The sequence below is a fragment of the Erinaceus europaeus genome, chromosome 23 (genome assembly GCF_950295315.1).
Source record: "Erinaceus europaeus chromosome 23, mEriEur2.1, whole genome shotgun sequence".
NCBI classification, from domain to species: Eukaryota; Metazoa; Chordata; class Mammalia; order Eulipotyphla; family Erinaceidae; genus Erinaceus; species Erinaceus europaeus.
In genome coordinates, this window is record NC_080184.1 from 10,335,144 (window position 1) to 10,360,753 (window position 25,610).

General features: G+C 42.7%; 3 protein-coding genes across 4 annotated transcripts in view; 1 reads left to right on the forward strand and 2 right to left on the reverse strand.

Annotated features, from left to right (window-relative positions):
- The window catches only part of LOC103127427 (zinc finger protein 709-like), a 426,106-nt gene that overhangs the window by 230,004 nt on the left and 170,492 nt on the right, over positions 1 to 25,610 (reverse strand). The window lies entirely within an intron of this gene.
- The window catches only part of LOC132535538 (zinc finger protein 850-like), a 340,468-nt gene that overhangs the window by 144,351 nt on the left and 170,507 nt on the right, over positions 1 to 25,610 (reverse strand). The window lies entirely within an intron of this gene.
- Positions 1 to 25,610, forward strand: part of LOC132535532 (zinc finger protein 14-like) — an 81,418-nt gene that overhangs the window by 38,737 nt on the left and 17,071 nt on the right. The window lies entirely within an intron of this gene.

The window sequence follows — 25,610 nt, forward strand, 5'->3', positions numbered from 1 at the left end:
AAGACAGGAAAAAAAAATCAATGGAGCCAGTACCACCTCACCATGGTTCACTTCAATCAGTGTTACACAAGCTCCTGCACTAAATCTGGTCCCCAGATCATATTGTTGGGGTTTATAGTTAACAATATATGGTTATATATCAGCAGAGTTCAGAATTAAAGTCACTGGGAAACAAGTCTTTAGACTGTGAAGCAGAATGAAGTGACCTGAGGGCATGCAGATGGTTTTTACAGGGTAGAATAGGCCCAGTGAATTGTAGTCGTGGCTTATTTGATCAACAACATGAAAGATGACTACTATATGAACTCACTCAACTGGAATTCATATAACGAGGTTCCAGAACTTGCCCAAAAGAAAGATTAAAAAAAAAAAAACAACAGAAACAAAGGGACCGTGTCTATTACATTATAAGAACTGTAATTGTTATCTTTGAGAAACTGGGAACATAAAACTTTGATGTTGGATGTGGTGTGGATCCATACTCTGTAACTTTACTATCTGGAATTCCACTATTAATCACAAATAAAAATTGCATAAAATCATTTCTCGATATATTTTGAATTGTTCATCTGAGTATTAAATTTATATATGCACACATTTATACCCAAACTTTATATACCACTGAATTGCCTTGTCCATCCCAAAATATTTTCCATTTAGGAACACAAACCTAATTGTCTAGCTTGGACAATAAAAATGTGTTCCCTTATTTTTCATTCATAAATGCAATCAAGCATAGGATGGCCTGCAGCCTCCCGGCAAGGCAATTAGATGTCAGTATATTCATTGGTATGAATTAGAGGCTTCATTATGTAGTGGTAGGAACATTTTTCTAAACTTAAAAGTATCAACTTTCTTGAACAAATTTCTCAATCACCAGTGCTGTCACAAGCTGACAGGAAGAGTTGCTCCCACACTGAAGAGACACCACATATCTCTCCATGCCTCACCTGGGCATGCCAGTCTTTGGCAATGCAGAAATAAGCTCCATCCCTTAAAAGTGTAGAACAATGGCTTCTTCCTGGTAGTTACAAAGTGGAGAAACCATTCTACCGATCTGACCTGTTGTTCACCTAGAGACCAAGGTCAGTGTGGGTAGGGCCTAGGTGTGCACAGAGCCTTGTCCTTGGGCTTGGCAGTCAGCAGAGCTAAAACCTCCAGAGATGCTCTGCAACTGCTTATCTTTCTCTGGGTTGGAGATCAGTACTGATTCTTTCCAGGGGGCTTGGACCACATTGTGGGAGTTCAGGAGTGTGCGTTGTAGTTTGCCTCTCCACTATGTGCTCAGTGTCCTTTGACTGAAGCAGGCCACAGTCCTAGTTCAGGATCATAGTTGGGGAAATGGAGGCCCCTCCTAAAGGAGGGCTTATGGGAAGATGTGTGTGGCTAGGTGGAGACAGTGGGGCCACCTCTGCAATCAGCCCACTGCCCACTTAACTCACAGATGGGAGCTTGTTTACATTGTAATTATAGTCATTATTGAGTATCTAGATGCTTAGAAGGTAGACATGATGACCTTCTGACACTTGAGGAGCTGCATCAAGGACATCACCCTGATCTTCCTGGTCAGCACAATCATGTAGTTCTCTGCCTGTGGAGGATTCAGGAGCTTACACTCTACTCCACATAAGAGGCTTGGTCTCTTTAAGAATCAGAGTGGTTTACCCAGACCTGGTTCCTAGGACAGGAAGGGTCCTCATGACTTCTGCTGGTTCAGAAGTAGATAGATTTTATCACATCATACTGATAATGACCTCATCTTAGTTACCCTCTGGACAAACCAGTATATCAGTTAATGCAGGGCAAACTCTGGCTGGCCTGTCTTGACCACCCCATGCTCACCAGTGTCTGACTACCAGAAAGGTGTCATAGGAGAGGAGAAGAACAGGCTGTGGTGGCAGGGAGTATGTAGAGTGACCACTCTGGACACTACAGTAGGGGATAGTGTATATTAATTGGGTTACACAAAGGTATTCTTATACCCAAACAAGCAGGCAGAAAAAAGGAAGTATGGTTGGACCAATCATTGTATAGGTCCGTATCATGAACTGGGATCAAGCTGGGGACATGGATGTTGCAGTCCTATCAGGAATGGACTGGGGTAAAGGCTGATGCCTTCTCAATGGTTACACTATTTGTAGCAACACCCTTTTGTCTGCAGGACATGGAAACTTGACTGTTCTCTGCAATAGTTTCAGTATGAGGAAATGAGTGGATTTCTATTCAAAACATTTTTATGAGTGTGAACCTTCTTTACATTTTTCTTTCATATGCAATGCTTGTAAGTGAACCCGGGGCCTCTAATCATTCACAACACTACTGCTGATCTGCCTTTCCAATCAAACTTTCTGTTGATTTCCTTGAGGCTTTTATCCTAGATAAACTGGCAAGTCTTCACACCAGCTGTGATTATATTGCATATGACAAGTCAGTCTTTCAAGTCAAAATTAGAATTTTAGAAAACACTTATCTGCCAAAACTTTGATGGTGAGAACCTCTTATATTTCCACTGAGATGACAGACACTATTGACTGTCAGGCCAATTGCATTGTGAAAAACATCAATAATAAAATTGTGTCAATTATGTGTCCAGGAGCCCGGTATTGCACACCTGGTTAAGCACATGCATTACAGTGTGCAAGGACTGTGGTTTAGCCCCTGATCACCACTTGGAGGAAGAAAGTTTCATGAGTAGTGAAGCAAGGTTTCAGGTGTCTCTCCATCTTCTCTATCCCCTCTCCTCTCAATTTCTGTTTCTATCCAATAAATAAATAAAATAATGTGTCCACACCATAAATATTAGTTAAAATGTAACAAGCACAAGGGTTGAAGAGGTGCTCACAGTGTGACTTTGTGAGTCACAAATTCACGTAAATGGAAATTGCATTAACTTTGTCCTATATTTGCATCTTGACTATTGTTTGCTATATTTCCCCATACTATCGAACACTCAGTTATCTGAAAAGAATATAAATCACCCTGTCTTTTCCAGTTCTGTAGTAGTGGGAGATGATTTCTTTCCCTACTTCAGTATACACCTTATGTCAGATTGAATGTGAGCAGAGGATCCATCTGTGTTATATGATCTATAAATATGGAAGTTTCCCATAGTCACTAGGAGTGTCATATTGAATATTTAGTCATTTTTTCCTAGAAATATTGGCACTTGCATTAATAATGGTGGGTGCAATATTGTGAAAATAATTAAACTTTTCCATTATTACAAGTTTAATTGAGTAAGTAACATGATTCTTATTTTCAGAAATTACCATGTCCTAGCTGAACTAAAATATTTGGTTACAAGGAAGCAGGTCTGCAGGTGTCTGTCTTTCCCATTCACTGTCCCCCGATCCCTCTCAATTTATCTCAGTCCTGTCAAATAAAAATGGAACAAAAGGCCTCTAGGAGCAGTGGATTCATTTGCAGGCACAAGCCTAGGCAATAACCCTGGAGGCAAAAGAGAGGAAGAAATAAAGAAAGAGAGAAAGAAAGAAAACATCCAGTGGAGAGGATGGAATTCAGAACTCTGAGTGTGGGAACTGTATGGAATTGTACCCATGTTAACAAGATTTTACAATCTTGTTAATTATTATTACATCACTAATTACTATTTTTTCTAAAGGAAATATTTGGTTCAATCATCCAGTCAATAGTACTTGACAGTGACACTGATACTGATGAGAACTGCAGAATCAGTGAACTTTGGTACAAACAGGACAGGACACACACTGCCATCATTCAGTGCCAAGGCTTTGGAGAAAGCCCCCAGAGTTAAATGGATGAGAGACATCACCTGTGAATTTACAGAGTGCAGGCATGAGACTCCAAGCTATTGTCAGTAATGGCTCCAAGTGACTTTAGGTGAGCCCAGGAAGAAAAGAGGCTTTTGGGTAATTCACCAGGGTGGAAACATAGTGTTGGTGAGTGGAGAGGTGGCAGGGTATGTTCTGTGGAGTGTCTAGTGGGGTCCTACAGTCAGCAGTCCCAGCTAAAGGAGATTTGTGGGAGTCTGTAGGGTGGAAACTCCTGAATACAAAGGAAGCATCCAATTGGTCTCTGGAGGGGCATTGTCCCTAACTGCTAAAAGAAAAGAAGAAAGAAATTCCAGTTCCTCTGCCTACAGTTGTGTGGGGCAGGGAGGGCCTGTCCTTGCCTCTCTATAGGATATTGTAAAAAGTCAACTGTCATTCCGCAAGATCATCTCCCCTGAACTAAAGGCTGAACAGGAGAAGCAGAGGAGATGGTATGTTCATTCTTGAGGGGGCTGTATTTGCTTTTCCTGCTGATACCCCATGAATGCAGGACCTGAAAAATAACGACCTTTCCTGTTTCCTTTGTCCCTGAAAAGAGCCTTTGATTTCTGCTCATTCCTTATTTCGTCATAGGTAAATAAAGGCTATCCCTTCAGAATTATTTATGATATTCTTTCTTTTTTGCCTCCAGGGTTATGACAGGGACTCAGTGCCTGCACTATAAACCCACTGTTCATGGAGGCCATTTTGCCCATCTTGTTGCACTTGTAGTTGTTATTTGTTGTTGGGTAGGACATAGAGAAACTGAGAGAGGAGGGGAAGACAGAGAGGGGGAGAGAAAGATACCTACAGACCAGTTTCACCACTTGTGAAGGGACCCTCTGTAAGTGGGGAGCCAGGGGCTTGAACTTGGATCCTTACACCAGCTCTTGCACTATGCTTCATGTGCACACTTAACCTGCTGTGCTACTGCCCAGCTCCCTATTTCTGACATTCTAGAAAGCTCTCTCCTCATCTTTGATTCCAGACAGTCTGCATATCAGGACAGTCCTCATCACATGTGGCCTTCATCTGTGAATAATCTCCCTTGTGACCACTTGTTGTGGGGAAGAGGCAAAAAAAAACAACTTGAGACCAATATCTAATATGAAAGTCCTTATTGCCTGGCCAGGGACTGGCTCCCAGTGAGGTACTGTCTGAGAGCAGTGTCAGCCTTTGTTACACAGCTGGCTATAAAAGCCAAAAGCACAGCTTTCACAAGCAAGCAGGGTACAGAAGCTAATACAGGCAGTTATTTTTGAACTCTCCCTGTTGACTCTCCACACAATTTCCAAGAGATCCACACTCACTACAAATTCTTTCTTGTAAGTGCACTGTGCACTCTAGTAAGCCAAGTTTTTCCTGGAGCTGACTGGTATTGACAGGGTTACCAGGAGGCCAGGATGGAGCACTTCAGGTCAATCCCTTACTCATTTAGTCCAGAAGTGTGTGATTTTCTAGCACGACTAATAGGGTGAGGGTTGGGGGGACATATATAGTTTAAAGCGAAATAGATTGAAGCTTTAGATTTCTTACAACTATAACCCAGTTCTGAACAAAGGATATAGAACACATAAATTAGGCTGCAGAAAGTGCCTAATTATTGTGTCAAAATAATTGTATCTTGGGAGTCAGGTGGTAGCACAGCGGGTTAAGCACATATGGTGCAAATGCAAGTTACAGTGGAAGGATCCCAGTGTGAGCACCCAGCTCCCCACCTGCAAGTGTTGATTGCGCTAGGTTGGCTTCATGGGAAGGTAACAGATGACCAGAAACTCGTGGCTGAGCTGAGAACGCAGTTTAATCTTTATTCACGAGCGGGAAAACAACCTAATAACGACACCATGTGCTCCTCCATCTTTCTCCTCCAGCAGCAGAGTGGGACTCAGGAAGTACGTAGGGTAGGGGGCTGGGAGAAGGGAGAAGCCTTAAACTAGCAAGGTCTAAACCAAATCTCCCAGAGGTGTGGGCGTGAGACCAAACCAATGTAACAGAAAGATCATGTAAATAGACCACAATGTCAAGCAATGTAACAGAAGCAGAACTAGATCCCAGAAGCAGAACTAGAAGCTTACCAACAATTCCCCCTTTTCTTTTTAACTAATTGACCATAGTATCAGGAGTGTGGGGTGAACAGAAACCTGTATTGTACAGGCATTTAAAAAAAAAAAAAAAAAGAAACTGGCACAAACGTGGAGGAACAAGTAAGCGAACAACAAGAACCAGTGTGCTGCCAAGGGAAGGCCTGAGGGGGGGCGTTTCTTGCCTCTTTGGGCAAGGCTTTATCAGCTAAAGAACATTTCCTGCCTATGTGGGTTTCTCTTGCCTCTGGGGGGGTGTTTCTTGCCTCTGTGGGCATTTCTTGCCTCTGTGGGCATTACCTAGCATTGGGGGGAGTATGGCCTATAAAGTCCCATGGCAGCTGGCTGCAGTCAGTCTTTGAGAGTACCAGCAGCATAAAGGGAAGCTGCTAGTTTTGTGCGAAGTGTCCAAGAGGTGTATCAGTGAGTCTGATAGAAGTGCCAGTCCAAAGCAGATGTCTACGGAAGAATGCCAGGGGGTGGAAAGTTGTATGAGGAAAGTCAGCTGCTGGAATTCAGCTTTTCTGTATAGAACCTGACAGCTGCAATTCACTTACTTATGAAACAAAACTTGTAGCAGGTTAGAAGTTTACCACAATAGATAACTCGATGATTATAATTGGTTTAAGTATCTTTATAAATTTGGAAGGTCTCTTTTTGTTTCATTTTAAGGCTCCTAACCAATCTAAGCACAATAAAATGTGGTAAGGCAAAGAACTGTTGCTAGAGCCTCAGGCATGAGAATCATTAACATAACCATTGTGCAATCTACCATTTCTAATTGAGAAGGTATTTGAGAGTTTTACATATCAACAGTGTCTTATTTAACGTTTTGTTATATCCATTCAAGATAGAGACACACCCCAGGTGTGCGCAGGTTTTTTTTAGACCAACTTAGTTAAAATATATTGATTTTAAACTAATTTTTACCTCAGACTTTAAATGTAAGTTAATTTTACCTTTATGAGAATTACGTTGAAAACCTTTTTCATTTAACTGTCTGGTAAGAAAGTAGCCTTAAAGTTACATTTTTAACCTTAAAGTTAATGTTTACCAAACTTTAAACACACACATAAGCATGGTCTTCAATACACAAGGAGAAAAGCTTTTGTTATGAAGACATGTCATTTTAAACACGAATTTAGATCTGTATTGTCTAGCTGTTTGGGGGTGCGTTGTCTGGCGGTGGCTTCTTGTGCAACTTCAGCTCCAGGAATTGCAGGTTGTGATCTCTGCATATTCTAGCTCCTCCGACTTCAGAGCCAAGCTGGGGATCTCCACCAGTGGGCCCAGTCCCGGCAGGGAGCCCGTGGTCTCTGGGTGGTCTGGGATCTGCCCAGACTTCATAGCAGGAGGGCGGGCGGGCTGGCTGTGAAAAAGGCATGGGCCGAGGTCCCCGGGCTGGTGGCCAGGATGGGCTGTACCCCTGCCCGCCTTGTCTGCTACCCTGCTCCCAGTGGCCGAGCAGTGTGGAGAGAGCCCGCGCCGAATGCCCTGCACCACGCAGCAACGAGCCAGCTCCTGCAGGCAGGCATTGGGTGGAAACCATAGTGTGGCCAAGAGAGAAATGTTCCAGAAACAGAAAAACAGTCTCATGAAGAAAGGGCAGAGGTCTTTGGAAACCTCTTCACAAGCAGAAAAGCAGCCCATAGTAGATAGGTAGCCAAATTGTCTTCACTTATCTGAGAGATGCACAGGTCAGGCCCCACGTTGTAGTGCCGTATGTCGTTTTTGCCAGGTTGACTTCACGGTTGGGTAACAGATGACCAGAAACTCATGGCTGAGCTGAGAACGCAGTTTAATCTTTATTCATGAGCGGGCAATCTAGTCACCACACAATCTGCTCCTCCATCTTCCTCCTCCAGCGGCAGAGTGGACTCAGGAAGTACGTAGGGTAGGGGGCGGGGAGAAGGGAGTTGCCTGAAACTAGCAAGGGCTAAACCAAATCTCCCAGAGGTGGGGGGATGAGAACAAACCAATGTAACAGAAAGATCATGTAAATAGACCACAATGTCAAGCAATGTAACAGAAGCAGAACTAGATCCCAGAAGCGGAACTAGAAGCATACCAACATGCAAGGAAGTCGCTTCACAGGTGGTGAAGCACATCTATAGGTATCTATCCTTCTCTCCCCCTCTGTCTTTCCCTCCTCCATTCATTTCTCTCTGTCCTATACAATAAAAATGACATCAATAACAACAATAATAACTACAAGAACAGTAAAAAAGGGCATTAAGATGGAAAATAGATAAAAGAAAAATTAATAATTGTATCTTAGATTCACAGATCCCAGTTTCATTCCTCAGCCCCAATGACCAGAGATTAGCTTTGCTAAACTAAGACACCATACACATACACACACACACACACACACACACACACACACACACACACACACACCATACACACACAAATGATTTGTGTGTACTACAGGTTAGATCCTGAGCTTCACTGCACTGGAATGCTGTGGTTTTCATTTCTCTGTATCTTAAAAAAAAAAAAAGAAAAAAAAAAGAATAAAAAGAAGAGAAAAAAGAAGCATGTATATATGAGAAATACCTTGGTGAGAAGAGAAGCTCAGAGAAAGCCCCAAAAAGAAGAATAATTACCAATAATAACTCTCAATAGATGGCTAAGGAAAGCTTTACAGCATAAACACACTTTTAGAGTTTAGTGGTAACTGAGTAATATAAGGCTTATAATTTGTCTAGGATTGACTTTCATTACTACATTTCAATGAAGATCTGTTCGATTTACGCTAACATTCCCCAACAGGGAGGGTAAGCTCCTCTGACACAGGCACCTGGTCTTACTTTGAACATTTACAGCTGATGGAGCTTTGCTTACCTGACACAACTCTCTGGCGATCATTCCAGTAAAACTAATACTTCTCTGGATATTGATAAGAATTTGGGCATATTCACTGAGGCATCTATGGAAAGTCTTACATTTTATCTTAGTACCCCTTTTTTTTCGTTCTTTTTTCTTTGTTTCTTTTCTTATGAGAATAGCAAAATATTTCACTTTTTATACCCTCAGTCATGGATGTTTATGGAACTTTGGATTCACTAAGCCTTAATTCTATGTCTCCATTAGATTCTATACACATCCCACAGTGAACATTTTTTCTTTTTCAGTTTTTTTCAGTGATTTAGAAACTTACAAATTAACAGAGGTACAAGTCCATACCATTTCTACCACCAGAGTTCTGTGTCCCTGTCCCCTGCATTGAAAAATGCAGTGGCTCTTCCAAGGTCACACATGGATTGACTAATATATATCTACATGTAATGCATAAGTATGTATACATTAATTATTTTATTTGTTATTGGATAAAGATAATTTGAGTAGGAAGGAGAAGACAGAGAGTAAGAGTGGCCTATAACCCTGATCTCCACTTATGTAGCTTTCCCTCTGCAGATAAGGGTCAGAGGCTTGAACCTGGATCCTTGAACACTGTAAGAGATTGATGAGGTGTACACCTGAGTGGCCATAGCTCTCTGTCTTTCTATACTTTTACTCATTTTTCCTTTTCTTTTTTATTTTCTTTTAATGATTTTTATTTATTGGATATACACAGCCAGAGATCAAGAAAGAATGGTGCTATATAAGAGATAAAGCAGTCCTGCTTCACCACTTGCAAACCTTTCCCTTGCAGGTGGGTACTGGACTTGAACCCAGGTCCTTAAGACTTTGTAATATGTGCACTCAACCAGGTGCACCACCACCCAGTCCCTGCCCATTTTGCCTTTCTTTTTTAGTTGTTTTAATGATCTTTATTGGATAAAGACAGGCAGAAATTGAGAGGGAAGGGGATGATAGAGAGGTAGAGGGACAGAGACACACCTGCAGTATTGGGTCACGACTTGTGAAGTTTCCCCCTATAGGTGAAGGACCTGTGTCCTTTCACACTGTAGTGTGTGTGCTTAGCCAGGTGTGCCACAACCTGTGCCCCCATTTTTTCTATTATTGTACCGTCTCTTCTTTTTCAAGTCATACCTACAACTATTGAGCAATGGACCGCTCAGGCGGCAGAGCAGCAGGAAGGATCAGGGAACTCAGAAGGTGACCACCTGGTGGGTCTGGAGTCGGAGGCGCAAGGGAGAATAGAACACACCACACTCTGTTGGAGGGTGATTCTGAACTAATTTTTATTCAGCCAGTGAGAACATATATATCTTTCAGCCTTACATAAACAATATCTGGAACAAAGCTCATTTCTTCATTAGATGGCCTTGCAGTTTTATACAGTAATGTCATACTTCATGAGGTGATGCGTTGCTGAGCAATAGGCTTAGCAGATAGTATTTTACGTAGAGTTTTAACATATTTCGTAAGAGGAGGTGAGTAAGTATTATTAAGAATTTTTCCTAAAACTTTATGTATTTGATGATCCATAACTTTGTCTACCTCATTTCTTGTTCTTCTGTATCTAATCTGGGAACAGGGGCTGTTTGTCCCCGATTACACGGCATCATTACCATGTAAATAATGAAAACAATAATCAGAGTTTCCAATTTAGATCTGCTCAGAATGCCAAGACCCACTCCCAGAATTCTTCTTCCTTGAAGAGAGTTTTCTTTGGTGCTGACCCTGTCAGACCCATCATTCTGGAGTTGAGTGGGGCGTGGCACTATTGCTACTTCAAAATGTTTTTTCTTTATTCTTCTCTGTCAGGGTCCTGATGGATTTGGGTTACTGGGCCCTCAAGTGATCTTCCCCTAACCTTTCTCCCCTCTGGAGGAGAGGACCAAATTTTTCTGGGCAGTCCTGGGGATGGGGAAGGGGGGTCTCTTAGGCCAAAGCCACAAAGTTAAGGAAATCTAGGAGGCAGCCTGGGCTCCAAGCCCTCCCCCCCAGGTATTGACTCAAGGCAGCCTGGCCAGGGGCCGCAGTGGGCGGGAGGCCTCAGGCTCCAAGCCCTTCCCCCAGGTATAGACTCAGGGTGTCTGGCCTGGGACAGGAGTGGGTTGGAGGCCTCAGTTTCTTACCTTGAAGGCCAGGAGGAAAGTCTTGTTTCAGAGCCAGTGAGAGGGCAGCACCGAGCACATGAAATTGTGGCTGTTGGTGTGGGCCAGCTCCACCAGGTGGTCCTCGATGATTTCCACCATGGTGCAGTTGTCCTGCGGTGGCCTTAACCTGGGGGCTCACTTCGCTCATCTTGCAGGGCTGCAGGCTGCTGCAGGCTGGGGCTGAAGTGCTGGCTGGTGCTTGGATTTATGGGAATAAGCATCACAACAGCTGCAAGTGGCCAGGGGAGGAGGAGGAGGATGGAAATGAGGGGCAAGGAGGAGGGAATTGGGAGGGGTTGTAGGCAAGAAGGCAGAGGGGGTGGGGGGCAAGTGGGATGGAGGTGATGGGGTTGAGGAGGTGAGGAATCAAGTTCTATGATGCCAGCTGCCTGGTGGAGTCTGACTAGGGGATGGGCAGCGGTTGGTGATGCAGAACGGAGGGGCTGGCAGGCAGGGAGACCCAGGAGGTACGGATCTTAGCTGGAGCTTTTGAAACACCCAGGGTGGCAGTTGTGAACACAAGGGTACAGAGATGTATTTGGCTCAAGAAGGCAAGAGGGCTGGGGCTGGGGCGGGCGGGGGTGGTGTGGCAGGGTGAGGGGTCTTGAGTTTGCACTTGGAGCAGGCTCCCTTGGGGCACCATATCCTGGGTAAGCCTACTCTGCCAGTTCGAGTCCACCTTGGCGCTGAGTGGCTTCAGTAGTCCAGCCCTGGGGCTTGCACAGCCGCTTAGCTACTTTCAGGCTCCCCAGCCACTGCCTGACTGCCAGGATGTGGCCGCAGCTCCCCACCCACACCACCTGCAAGCTCAAATTCCTCAGGCTCAGGCTTTCATTTGCCTCCCCTGCGCAGTCTCTTCCTCTCTCTCTTTTCCTTTTTTTATAGATATTTATTTATTTATTCCCTTTTGTTGCCTGTTGTTTTTTTACTGCTGTTGTAGTTTTTATTTTTGTTGTTACTGATGTCATTGTTGGATAGGACAGAGAGAAATGGAGAGAGGAGGGGAAGAAAGGAGGAGAGAAGGACACCTGTAGACCTGCTTCACCGCCTGTGAAGCGACTCCCCTGCTAGTGGGGTGCCTGGGTCTCGAACCGGGATCCTTATATTGCTCCTTGTGCTTTGTGCCACATGCGATTAACCTGATGTGCTACAGCCTGACTTTTATTTTTTTAACCAGAGCACTGATTAGCTCTGGTTTACAGTGGTGCAGGGGATTGAACCTGGGACTTTGAAGCCTCAGGGATGACAGTCTGTTTGCATAACCATTATGCTATTTACCCCTGCCCTTCTTTTATTTATTTTTAATTTTTTTAACCAGTGCACTGTTCAGCTCTGGCTTATGGTGGTGCGGGGGAACTGAACCTGGGACTTATTTTTTTCTTTTTTCTTTTAATTTTTTAATATTTATTTATTTTCCCTTTTGTTGCCCTTTTTATTGTTGGTTGTTGTAGTTATTACTGCTGTTGTTGTTGGATAGGACAGAGAGAAATGGAGAGAGGAGGGGGAGAGAAAGATAGACACCTGCAGAGCTGCTTCAGCTCTTGTGAAAGGACTCCCTTGTAGGTGGGGAGCAAGAGGCTTGAACCAAGATCCTTATGCTGGTCCTTGTGCTTCATGCTCTGTGCATTTAACCCACTGCGCCACCGCCTGACTCGGGAACCTGGGACTTCGAAGCCTCAGGGATGACAGTCTGTTTACATTCCCATTATGCTATCTACCCCTACTTCCCCTTTTTAAATATTTTTTTTAACCAGAACACTGTTCAGCTCTGGCTTATGGTGGTGCAGGGGATTGAACCTGGGACTTTGGAGCCTCAGGCATGAGTCTGTTTGCATAACCATTCTGCTATCTACCCCTTGGCTCTCTTCTCCTCCTGTCCCTTCTCACTGCCACCTCTCTGCACACAGAAGCTGGTTTGCAAAAATTCCTCTGACCCTGGAGTCTGGAGGTGCCAGGAGGTTAAGACTCCGGACAACTGATCTGGAGCTTGGGAAGCAGAGCCACTGCCACTGCCACTGCCACTGCTGCCCCACAAGCCTGGAGAAGCAGCCTGCGCCCCGCCCCCACCTCCCATGTAGCATGCAGCTTCAGAAGCCCAGAGAGGCTGCCCAAGGCTCTGGGTTCTGTGTGTGTGTGTGTGTGGGGGGGGGGGGGGGTTCTCCAGCTAGTGTCCTCTTGCTCCCCCTTTCCTCCGCACCAGGACAAGGAACCCTTTTAGCTCTGGCGAGATTGGAGTTGAGACTCCAGAGAGCCGCCAATGGATCTGACTGTCATTTTTGGTATAACTTCAGGAGAGGAGGAAGGAAAAGTCTTGAAAGTCTGTGCTGACTTCTCAGCATGCTCCACCCTTCCCCCACCTCACCCCCATCTCTGCAAAGCTACTGGAGGCGGGGTGAAGGGCTTCAGCTTTTTTTCTTTTTCATAAGGACTCAAAACTGGGGGTGGGGGCTCTTGTCAAAATAGTTTTTTAGAAACTCAAGTGGGGGGGATTAGACACTTCTATATATTCAAACTTATTTCCTAGAGAACAACACTGAGTTATTTAAGGACAAAAACTGACAGTTGATGGTTAAAATAAATTGCAAAAGTTCTTGCTAGGGAAGAAAATAAATAACCTAGCAGTTTTCCAAGAATTCGAATATTTTATTAAATCTACTCAACCTCTAAAGTCTAATGTCTTTTTAAAAAAATTTATTTGTTTATTTATTCCATTTTGTTGCCCTTGTTGTTTTATTGTTGTTGTTGTTGATCTCATTGTTGTTGGATCAGACAGAGAGAAATGGAGAGAGGAGGGGAAGACAAAGAAGGGGAGAGAAAGGGGAGTCGGGCTGTAGTGCAGCGGGCTAAGCGCAGGTAGTGCAAAGCACAAGGACCAGCACAAGGATCCCGGTTTGAACCCCGACTCCCCACCTGCAGGGGAGTCGCTTCACAGGCGGTGAAGCAGGTCTGCAGGTGTCTATCTTTCTCTCCTCCTCTCTGTCTTTCCCTCCCTCTCTCCATTTCTCTCTGTCCTATCCAACAACGACAACAACAATAATAACTACAACAATAAAAAACAAGGGTAACAAAAGGGAATAAATAAATAAATAAAATAAATTAAAAAAAAAGAAGGGGAGAGAAAGATAGACACCTGCAGTCCTGTTTCACTGCTTGTGAAGCGATTCCCCTGCAGGTGGGGAGCCAGGGACTGGAACCAGGATCCTTACACTGGTCCTTGTGCTTAGCGCCACCTGCGCTTAACCCGCTGTGCTACTGCCCAACTCCCTAAAGTCTAATGTCTTTTCTTTCTCTCCACCTCCCCTTCCTGGAGAAAAATAAAAATGTAAAATAAAATATTTTTTAAAAGTAAGATAACAGGTATAATTCTACACTGTTCCCATCCATGAGAGTTCTCTGTCCCCACTCCCTTTATTGACACTGAAGTAGTTCTCTCAAGGTCACAGATATGGGCTGACTGATTTCTTTTTTTTTTTTTTATCCCACCCCCTCCCCCGATAGCTTTCCCATTCTCTATCCCTCTGGGAGCATGGACCCAGGGTCATTGAGGGTTGCAGAAGGTAGAAGGTCTGGCTTCTGTAATTGCTTCCTCGCTGAACATGGGTGTTGACTGGTCGGTCCATACTCCCAGTCTGCCTCTCTCTTTCCCTAGTAGGATGGGTCTCTGGGGAAGCTGAGCTCCAGGACACATTGGTGGTGTCTTCAATCCAGGGAAGTCTGGCCAGCATCCTGATGATACCTGGAACCTGGTGACTGAAAAGAGAGTTAACATACAAAGCCAAACAAATTGTTGAGCAATCATGGACCCAAAGCTTGGAAAAGTGGACAGGAAGTATTAGGGAGGTACTCACTGCAAACTCTATATACTTCTGCTTTCTTACTTTGGTGCCATACTCCAAACTCAGTCAATTTCTGCTTTGCGTTTCTACTTCTTTTTTTTTTTTTTACATGCTTAACATTCCCCAGATTCCCATTTAGCAATACAACCACCACTATTTCATTCATCATTTTTCATGGACCTGTATTCTCCCCTCCCACCCACCCACCCACCCCAGAGTCTTTTACTTTGGTGTAATACTCCAATTCCATTTCAGGTTCGACTTGTGTTTTCTTTTCTAATCTTGTTTTTCAACTTCGGCCTGAGAGTGAGATCATCCCATATTCATCCTTCAGTTTCTGACTTATTTCACTCAACATGATTTTTTCAAGGTCCATCCAAGATCGGCTGAAAACGGTGAAGTCACCATTTTTTACAGCTGAGTAGTATTCCATTGTGTATATATACCACAACTTGCTCATCCACTCATCTGTTGTTGGACACCTGGGTTGCTTCCAGGTTTTGGCTATTACAAATTGTGCTGCCAAGAACATATGTGTACACAGATCTTTTTGGATGGATGTGTTGGGTTCCTTAGGATATATCCCCAGGAGGGGAATTGCAGGGTCATAGGGTAGGTCCATTTCTAGCCTTCTGAGAGTTCTCCAGACTGTTCTCCACGGAGGTTGGACCAATTGACATTCCCACCAGCAGTGCAGGAGGGTTCCTTTGACCCCACACCCTCTCCAGCATTTGCTGCTGTTACCTTTTCTGATGTGTGACATTCTCACAGGAGTGAAGTGATATCTCATTGTTGTCTTGATTTGCATTTCTCTGACAATCAGAGACTTGGAGCATTTTTTCATGTGTTTCTCTGCCTTTTGGATCTCTTCTGTGGTGAATATTCTGTCCAATTCCTCCCCCCATTTTTGGATGGGGTTATTTGTTGTCTTGTTGTTGAGTCTGGTAAGCTCTTTATATATGTTGGTTATTAAACTCTTATCTGATGTATGGCATGTAAAGATCTTCTCCCATTCTGTGAGGGGTCTCTTGATTTGGGTAGTGGTTTCTTTTGCTGTGAAGAAGCTTTTTAATTTGATGTAGTCCCATAGGTTTATACTTGCCTTAGTCTTCCTTGTAATTGGATTCGTTTCATTGAAAATGTCTTTAAAATTTATGCGGAAAAAAGTTCTTCCAATATTTTCCTCTAAGTATCTGATAGTTTCTGGTCTAACATCCAAGTCCTTGATCCACTTGGAATTTACTTTTGTATTTGGTGAAATAGAGTGATTCAGCTTCATTCTTCTGCATGTTTCAACCCATTGTTTCCAACACCATTTGTTGAAGAGACTCTGCTTTCCCCATGTAATAGTCTGGGCCCCTTTGTCAAAGATTAGATGTCCATAGGTGTGGGGCCTCATTTCTGGGCTCTCAATTCTATTCCACTGGTCAGTGTGTCTGTTCATGTTCCAGTACCAAGCAGTTTTGATGACAATGGCCCTATAATATAGTTTGAGATCTGGCAGTGTGATGCCTCCGGTTCTGTTCTTTTTTCTCAAGATTGTTTTGGCAATTCTAGGTCTTTTCTGGTTCCAGATAAACATTTGTAGCATTTGTTCTATTCTCCTAAAAAATGTGCTTGGGATCTTGATGGGGATAGCATTAAATTTGTAGATGGCTCTGGGTAATATATTCATTTTGATGATGTTAATTCTTCCAACCCGTGAGCATGGAATATCTTTCCACTTCTTTGTGTCTTTTTCAATTTCTTTGAGTAGTGACTCATAATTTTCAGTATACAAGTCTTTCACTTCTTTGGTTAGGTTTATTCCTAGATATTTTATTGTTTTTGTTGCTATAGAAAAAGGAACTGATTTCTGGATTTCAATTTCTTCTAACTTAGTGTTTGCATAGAGGAATGCCACTGACTTTTGAATGTTAATTTTATAGCCTGACACATTACTGTATTGCCTGATGATTTCCAAAAGCTTCTTGCTGGATTCCTTAGGTTTTTCCATGTATACTATCATGTCATCTGCAAATAAGGAGAGTTTGACTTCTTCTCTTCCAATCTGTATGCCTTTAATTCCTTGCTCCTGCCTGATTGCTATGGCAAGAACTTCCAACACTATGTTGAATAGTAATGGTGATAGTGGGCAGCCCTGTCTAGTACCTGATCTGAGGGGAAATGCTTCCAGTTTTTCACCATTGAGTATGATGTTGGCTGTAGGTTTGCTATATATAGACTCCACTATCTTCAGGAATTTTCCATCTATTCCTATTTTTTGTAGTGTTTTGATCATAAAGGGATGTTGTATTTTGTCAAAGGCTTTCTCTGCATCTATTGATATGACCTTGTGGTTTTTGGTCTTGCTTTTGTTGATGTGGTGGATCACATTGATTGATTTACGTATATTAAACCAACCTTGCATGCCTGGGATAAACCCCACTTGGGGCTGACTGATTTCTATAACTATATTTAAATATATCTGCCCATTTTCCCCCTATGGTCCTGCTTTTTCTTCATTTCTTGTTTTTTAATATTTATTTATTGATTTTCCCTATTTGTTGCCCTGGTTGTTTTTATTGTTGTAGTTATTATTGTTGTTGTTATTGATGTCATCGTTGTTGGACAGAAAGATAAATAGAGAGAGGAGCAGGAGACAGAGAGGGGGAGAAAGATAGACACCTGCAGGCTTGTTTCACCACCCGTGAAGCGACTACCCAGCAGTTAGGGAGCCTGGGGCTTGAACCAGGATCCTTATGCTGGTCTTTGCCCTACAAGGGACCTGCAGCTCCTGGCTGGAGAGGGCGAGGGAGAGGGAGAAAGAGTAAATAACAGAACTGGGAGGTGGTGCACCTAATTGAGTGCAATTTGCAAGGACCTGGGTTTGAACTCCTGGTCCCCACCTGCTGGGGGAAAGCTATGCTGCAAGTGTCACTCTGTTTCTCCCTGCCTTCTTGACTTCTGGCTATCTCTACCCAATAAATAAAGATATATAATTAAAAATATTTTTAAAAATAACATGATTCGGTACCCAACATTCAGACCGACACTTTTAAAAATTATTTATTTATTTATTTATTGGATAGAGACAACCAGAAATTGAGAGGGAAGGAGAGTTAGGGAGGGAGAGAGACAAGGAGACATCTGCAACCTTGCTTCACCACTCTCAAAGCTATCCCCCAGCAGGTGGGGATCTGGGGCTCCAACCTGGGTCCTTGTGCATTATAACGTGAGAGCTCGACCAGGTGTGCCATTCCCTGGCTCCCTGACACTAAGAACTAATAATCACAATTATAATTAGAAACTACAGTTTAATAATATGAAACATTAAGAGAATTGTTACTTTTTCTTTTTGCACATCTTTTATTTTTACAATATTTCCAGAGTAGTTTGCTATGAAGTTGAGATGTTGTCGGGGTCTCTCTCTGGTGGGGTGATCTTCAGGGGAAAGGTAACAGACTGCTTCTTTCTCACTCATGACAGGGGTGACATGAAGTAAAAGACACCAGGGAGCTCTTCACGTGTTCAGGACTCAGAATTCAGAACTCAGAACTTGTTTATTAGCAAGGTGGACATGAGTTAAGTAGAAAAACAAACGAAGGGAATATTACTGAAATATGTCAGAAATTACAGGTTTCTTAATGGTCAGCATGCCCCTAAGGTAGGGGGCTGGTATGACAGGAATTGATGAGATACAAGACAGTTATTCTCCATGACACAAGCAACTTAATTATCCAAAGGTATTTGAGAGAAGCATAGGGGTTAAACCCATATGGTGAGACAGAGAGAAGATGGATATCAAAAAGCCATATAGTTTGAAATTTCTCTTGTCTGGGGTCTGAGGTGTGTGATGAAGTGTGACAAGGTGTGTTCTTCTGTGATCAGAAGGTGACTTTGAATAAGTGAATCTGTGGCCATGTGGCCTGCAGTTAATGGAGGGAAGTACTGGGGTTTCTGTGGGCCTGAGAGTCAAGAAGGAAAGAACCAAGTCTTAGTTTCCCCCCTTATGCTCACCTCGGTTGAGAGAGACTTACCAAGAGGTTGTCTTCTCAGACCTCCATCCAAGGACAGGGGTGGTTCTCCCTAAGCTCTATCAGGCTTACACATAGTCCCAACAAGATGTTACACACAAAAGATAAATATACAAAATTGAAACACTGTATTGGAGTGTGTGTGTGTGTGTGTGTGTGTGTATAAAAAGGAAAGAAAACTATTGAAAAGGAAAGATTTGTTTGGAATAAGCAAAGTCAATGGAATACTACTCAGCATCCCCAGAGACCCACCCTACTAGGGAAAGAGAGAGGCAGACTTAGAGTATGGACTGACCAGTCAACGTCCATGTGCAGCAGGGAAGCAATTACAGCAGCCAGACCTTCCACCTTCTGCAACCCACAACGACCCTGGGTCTATGCTCCTAGAGGGATAGAGAATGGGAAAGCTATTGGGGAGGGGAGGGGATATGGAGATTGGGTGGTGGGAATTGTGTAGAGTGGTACCCCTCCTATCCTATGGTTTTATTAATTTATCCTTTCTTAAATAAAAGATAAATTAAAAAAAAGAATTTATACCTATTGGGTGGTTGGAAAAGTATGATCTATTTTTCTATGCTAAACATACACTATGATTTTTTAAAACAATCAATACATTCTACAGAATTGCAACATTAAATGTTAACACTAAAAACAAACAAACAAAATAAACCCTTCCAGCTTCTTTTTTTTTTTTTTTTTTCCCTCCAGGGTTATTGCTGAGCTCGGTGCCTGCACCATGAATCCACCGCTCCTGGAGGCCATTTTTTTCCCTTTTTGTTGCCCTTGTTGTTGTAGCCTCGTTGTGGTTATTATTATTGCCTTTGTTGATGCTATTCATTGTTGGATAGGACAAAGAGAAATGGAGAGAGGAGGGGAAGACAGAGTGGGGGAGAGAAAGACACCTGCAGACCTGCTTCACCACCTGTGAAACGACTCCCCTGCAGGTGGGGAGCCGGGGGCTCGAACCAAGATCCTTACGCCAGTCCTTGCGTTTTGCACTACCTGCGCTTAACCCACTGTGCCACTGCCCGGCCCCCCCTCTTCCAGCTTCTATGAAGCCAGAGCCACCCTGATAACAAAAGCAGATAGGGACATAACAACAAAAAAAAAAAAAAAAAAAAGAAAGAAAGAAAAAAGAAAAGAAAAAGAAAAAAGAAAACTACAAACCAATATCTCTGATGAATATAGATGCTAAAATACTAGCCAAACAGATAAAGTAGTGTATTAAAAAGGTTGCTTATCATGACCAAGTGGAATTTATCCCAGGAATGCAAGGCTGTTTCAATATGTGTGTTCATCAATGTGATCTACCACATTAAAAGCAAAACCAAAAATCACATGATTATCTCAACAGAAGCAGAGAAAGCCTTTGACAAAATCCAACACCCATTCATGCTCAAAACACTACAAAAAATGGGAATAGATGGGAAATTCCTCAAGTTAGTGGAGTCCACAGAGAGCTAACCCACAGCCAATATCATACTCATGGACAGAAGCTGAAATCATTCCCACTCAGACTGGAGACTAGACAGGGCTGTCCATTATCACCATTGCTTTTCAACATAGTATTGGAATTGCTCTCCATAGCAATCAGGCAAGAGAAAGAAATACAGATAGGAAAGGAAGAAGTCAAAATATGACTATTTACAGATGAAATGATAGTTAATAGATATATAAAGAATCCAGCAGAAATCTTCTGTCAAGATACAAAATTAATATACAAAACTCAGTGGCCTTCTGTTGCTGAGGAATTATTCTGATGCAGTCTCTGCCCCCAGGTTTTACCACGCCCCACGAAATCCTAGCAGTGTCCCCTTCAACCAATCCTGGCCCCACACGTCACCCCTGGTTGTCGCCGCCCAATAAAAAGCCCCTTCACCCCCCCTCTCTCTGGGCTCTCAGCTCCCCCTCTCTCAGATCTCATGATATGTGTACACCCATGTTCGTAGCAGCACAATTCATAATAGTCAAAACCTGGAAGCAACACAGGTGGCCAACAACAAATGAATGGCTGAGAAAGTTGTGGTATATATACGCAATAGAATACTACTCAGAGAGGCAGACTAGGAGTATGGACCGACCAGTCAACGCCCATGTTCAGCGGGGAAGCAATTACAGAAGCCAGACCTTCTACCTTCTGCAACCCACAATGACCCTGGGTCCATGCTCCCAGAGGGATAGAGAATGGGAAAGCTACTGGGGAGGGGGTGGGATATGGAGATTGGATGGTGGGAATTGTGTGGAGTTGTACCCCTCCACCCTATGGTTTTGTTAATTAATCCTTTCTTAAATAAAAAAAATTAATTAACTAAAAAAACACAATTATACTGTAAAAAAAAAAAAAAGAATACTACTCAGTTATTAAGAACAATGAACCCACCTTCTCTGACCCATTTGGATGGAGCTAGAAGGAACTATGTTAAGTGAGATAAGCCAGAAAGACAAAAATGAGTATGGGATGATCCTACTCATAAATAGAAGTTGAGAAAGAAGAATAGAATGGGAAATGCAAAGCAGAATTTGACTGAGTTTGGAGTATTGCACCAAAGTAAAGAACTCAGACCTTTGGTAGCAGGAATGGTATTAATATAGACTCCTATTAATTTATAGTCTTACAAATCACTCTTTAGTCAATTGAGGGGATAATAGATTGAATGTTTCAAAGTTTTGGGTGCATAGATCTAAATAAAAATATCTTTAAAGATATGCTTAGATTGGACAAGGAGTATCCATATTATTCCTCTCAATTCATTGGGTAATGGCATGACCATCACTCAAAATTTCACAGTAGCATCCTATAAAGCCTATCAAATTATTGCCTGAGGCCAACAGCTACCATGCAAGTGGGCTGAAAGTATTGTCTGAGGAGATGTCAGAGTTGAGTATAGGAGTATAACGCTGAATCAGGGCATAGAGTAGCTCCCAAATGGAAGGAAAGTATAAAAATACTGTTAACTTTAAACCTTATCAATCAAACATGAAGACCCCAAATCTCATCTGCTCTATTATTATCTTTTTAAATTTTTAAAAATATTTATTTATTTTCCCTTTTGTTGCCCTTGTTCTATTATTACCTTTATGTTCCTGATTATTAAACAATTTGTTGTGCTTCATATCTTAAAGCTTTTCAGCCACCAAACTGCAGATGTTACAATGATGCCAACCTAACTTCCCTGGACAGTGGACCTTACCAATATGTCCTGGAACCCCACCTCCCCAGAGCCCTACCCCACTAGTGAAAGATAGAAACAGGCTGGGGGTATGGACACACCTTCCAAGACCCATGTCCAGCAGAGAAGCAATTACAGAAGCCAGAACCACCACTTTCTGCACCCCATAAAGAATTTTGGTCCATACTCTCAGAGGGATAAAAATAGGGAAGATTTCAATGGAGGGGATGGAGTATGGAATTCTGGTGGTGGTATATGAAATTGTACCCCTTCTAGCCCACAAACTTGCTGGTCTTTAAAAAAAATCAAATTAAACAAACAAACAAACAACAACAAAAACCGCTAGGAGTGTGGGCACCAGCTGCTGCTTGGTGAGAATAAGAGATGCTGGGGAGAGCTGTTCCCTGAGCCAGGCTCAGCAGTGGCTTCTCCTGCACCTGGCACCTCTCTTTCCTACCTGCCTTCCCAGTGGGGCTCCTTGGCTCCCCTACCCCCTCCCACCTGCCATTGCGGCTGAGAGTTCTAGCTGCTTTGTTGTGTGGACCCTGGGCATTGCTTGGAGTTCCAGCGCTGCTAGGAGATGCCACGAGGACAGAGGTAGGACCGCCGTGTCTGAGAAATGAAGCGAATTTTGGGGCTCAGGAGCCAGACAAGCGTCCATGTCCTTGAGGTTGATGACAGGAGTGGTTACCTCCTTGAAGATGCAGACATTAAAAAGATCCAGAAGGCTACCATTCTTGGCGACTCCGAAAAAATTAAAAATTTGTTAGGGCATTCAAAACACAAGTTAAACTCGAGAGACCAACAGAACAGGTAAGAGGTGGATTTGGGCTCATGTGCACCTACACCTCAGCCTAGGGGTGGAGCCTCCTGGGGGCACCTCACCCTGCCTTCTGGACCACAGCAGGATCCTGAGCCTCATCTGCTCTAAAGACAGCGGCTAGACAAGAATATTAGCTTTTGGCCTGATTCATACATACTCCTATAGGACACTTTACAGACATTTTCAAAATGAATTAACTAATAATTATAGAAAACCAAGAGCATCAAGTATAATTATTTTATTTATTTTTATTTTATTTCATTTTATATTTCCCTCCAGGGTTACTGCTAGGGCTCAGTGCCTTCACTATGAATCCACTGCTCCTGGAGGCTATTTTTTTTTCCTTTTTTGTTGCCCTTGTTGTTTATCGTCATCGTCGTTGTTCTTATTGTTGTCATGCCGTCACTGTTGTCGAATAGGGCAAAGAAAGATCGAGAGAGAAAGGGAAGACAAATTGGGAGAGAGAAAAACACACACCTGCAGACCTGCTTCACCACTTGCGAAGCCAGGCCCCTGCAGGTGGGGGTCAGGGGTTCCAACCAGGATTCACAAGCATGTCCTTGAGCTGAGAGCCATGTGAGCTTAACACACTGCATTATCACCCGGTCCCTAATTATTTTATTTTTGACATATATATTCCTATACCATTATGTTATATGTTACAGAAAGATGCCTAAGAAGAATAACTCTCACAATAGATCAGCTCTTAGGCCAAATGTCCAATAGACACTAGTGTGTATTTTATGTCCCTGTGCATTTTCCCAACGGGCATTACAAGGAAACTTTGAAGTTGGATGGTGGCTCTGTATTGTTCTTGACTCACAAGAGTCATTGACTTAAGATGCTAGCCTTTCTTGTGTTTATCAATTTTTTTCATAAGCTGGACAAAAATATCAGGGTTTTAACATTTTTTAGTAATACCTGCTCCCTGTTTTTGATTCCTGTAATGAAATAAGAGATATTTGGGGGAACAGGCGGTGGTGCAACTGGTTGAGCATAGGTAGTACAGTGCGCAAGGACCCGGGTCTGAGTTCCTCGTCCCCATCTGCAGAGGGAAAGCTTTGCATGTGGTGAAGCAGGGCTGCACGTGTCTCCCTGTCTCTCTCCCTCTCTATCTCCCTGTTCTATCTCGGTTTCTGACTGTCTCTGTCAAATAAAGATAATGAAAAATATTAAAAAAAAAATAGGGACCAGGTTATGGCACACTTGGTTGAGTACACATGTTACAAAGTGCAAGGACCCAGGTTCAAGACCCCGGTCCCTACCTGCAGGGGGAAAGCTTCACAAGTGGTGAAGCAGACCTGTAAGTGTCTCTCTGTCTTTCCCCTTCTTTATCATACCCTTCCCTCTTAATTTATGGCTGTATCTATCCAATAAATAAATAAAAATAAGAAAAAAATTTTAAAAAATATATGGGAGCTCCCCATTGAAAAGCTTAATAAAAAAATAAATATTTGAGATAGTAGACAAAGACCTTTAGAAGCATGAAAATCCATCATACATTCTGACAATCTGTTTATTTAGTTATGAAAAGTGGCACATGGAACAGAATAGAAAATGACGAAACATCCAAATCTATGTCAGATATTAGAATTTGATACTGCTCGATTTCCATATTAATAAAAGAAGGTGAATTATTCATAAATCATGGAGAAATACCTGCTATCTCACAAAAACTACCTAGATTTTTGCATCTAATGCACATTGCAGATGGAACAGTAGTAAAATCTTTAAATGTACAAAATAAAAAAAATTATTAGAAGAGAGGGAGAGAGAGGCTGGGAGTATAGGTTGACCTACCAATGCCCATGTTCAGCAGGGAAGCAATTACAGGAAGCTAGACCTTCCACCTACTGTACCCCATAATGACCTTGCAACCATACTCCCAGAGAGATAAAGAATAGGACAGCTATCAAGGGAGAGGATTATATATGGAGTTCTGGGAGTGGGAACTATGTGGAATTGTACCCCTCTTATCCTATGATCTTGTCAATATTTCCATTTTACATATAAGTAAATATAAATAGAAATTTTAGAAATAAGAGTATCAGAAGGAGACATCTTTTTCTTTGTTATGCTTCCTACACCTTTCCTAAAAACTATTTAAAATGCAAAGATACTGAAGGTTTATTTAGCATTAAAGTTTTTTAGTTTTTATTTTTTTTACATTTATTTATTAATTTTCTCTTTTGTTGCCCTTGTTGTTTATCGTTGTTGTTGTTGTTGTTGTTGTTATTGCTGTCATCGTTGTTGGATAGGACAGAGAGAAATGGAGAGAGGAGGGGAAGACAGAGAGGGGGAGAGAAAGATAGACACCTGCGGACCTGCTTCATCACCTGTGAAGCGACTCCCCTGCAGGTGGGGAGCCGGGGGCTCGAACCGGGATCCTTATGCTGATCTTTGTGCTTTGCGCCACCTGCGCTTAACCGGCTGAGCTACGCTCGACTCCCAGTTTTTATTTCTTATATATATATATATATATTTTTTTTTGCCTCCAGGGTTATTGTTGTGGCTTGGTGCCTGTACTATGACTCCACTGCTCCTAGAGGCTATGTTTTCCCTTTTTGTTGCCCTTGTTGTTTATCATTGTTGTTGTTATTATTGCTGTTGTTGAATAGGGCGGAGAGAAATTGAGAGAAGACAGGAAGACAGAGGGGAAATAAATAGACACCTGCAGACCTGCTTCACCACCTGTGAAGAGACCCTCCCCCCCCCATAGGTGGGGACCTGGGGGCTCAAACCAGGACCATGTGCATTTAACCAGCTGGGCTACTGCCTGGTCCCCTTATGATTTTTTTCTTTAAAATGAAATGTCTGTATTGGATGATGATACAAATAAAACATGGCTTCCATGCAAAAATACAAATACTTTGATTAATAA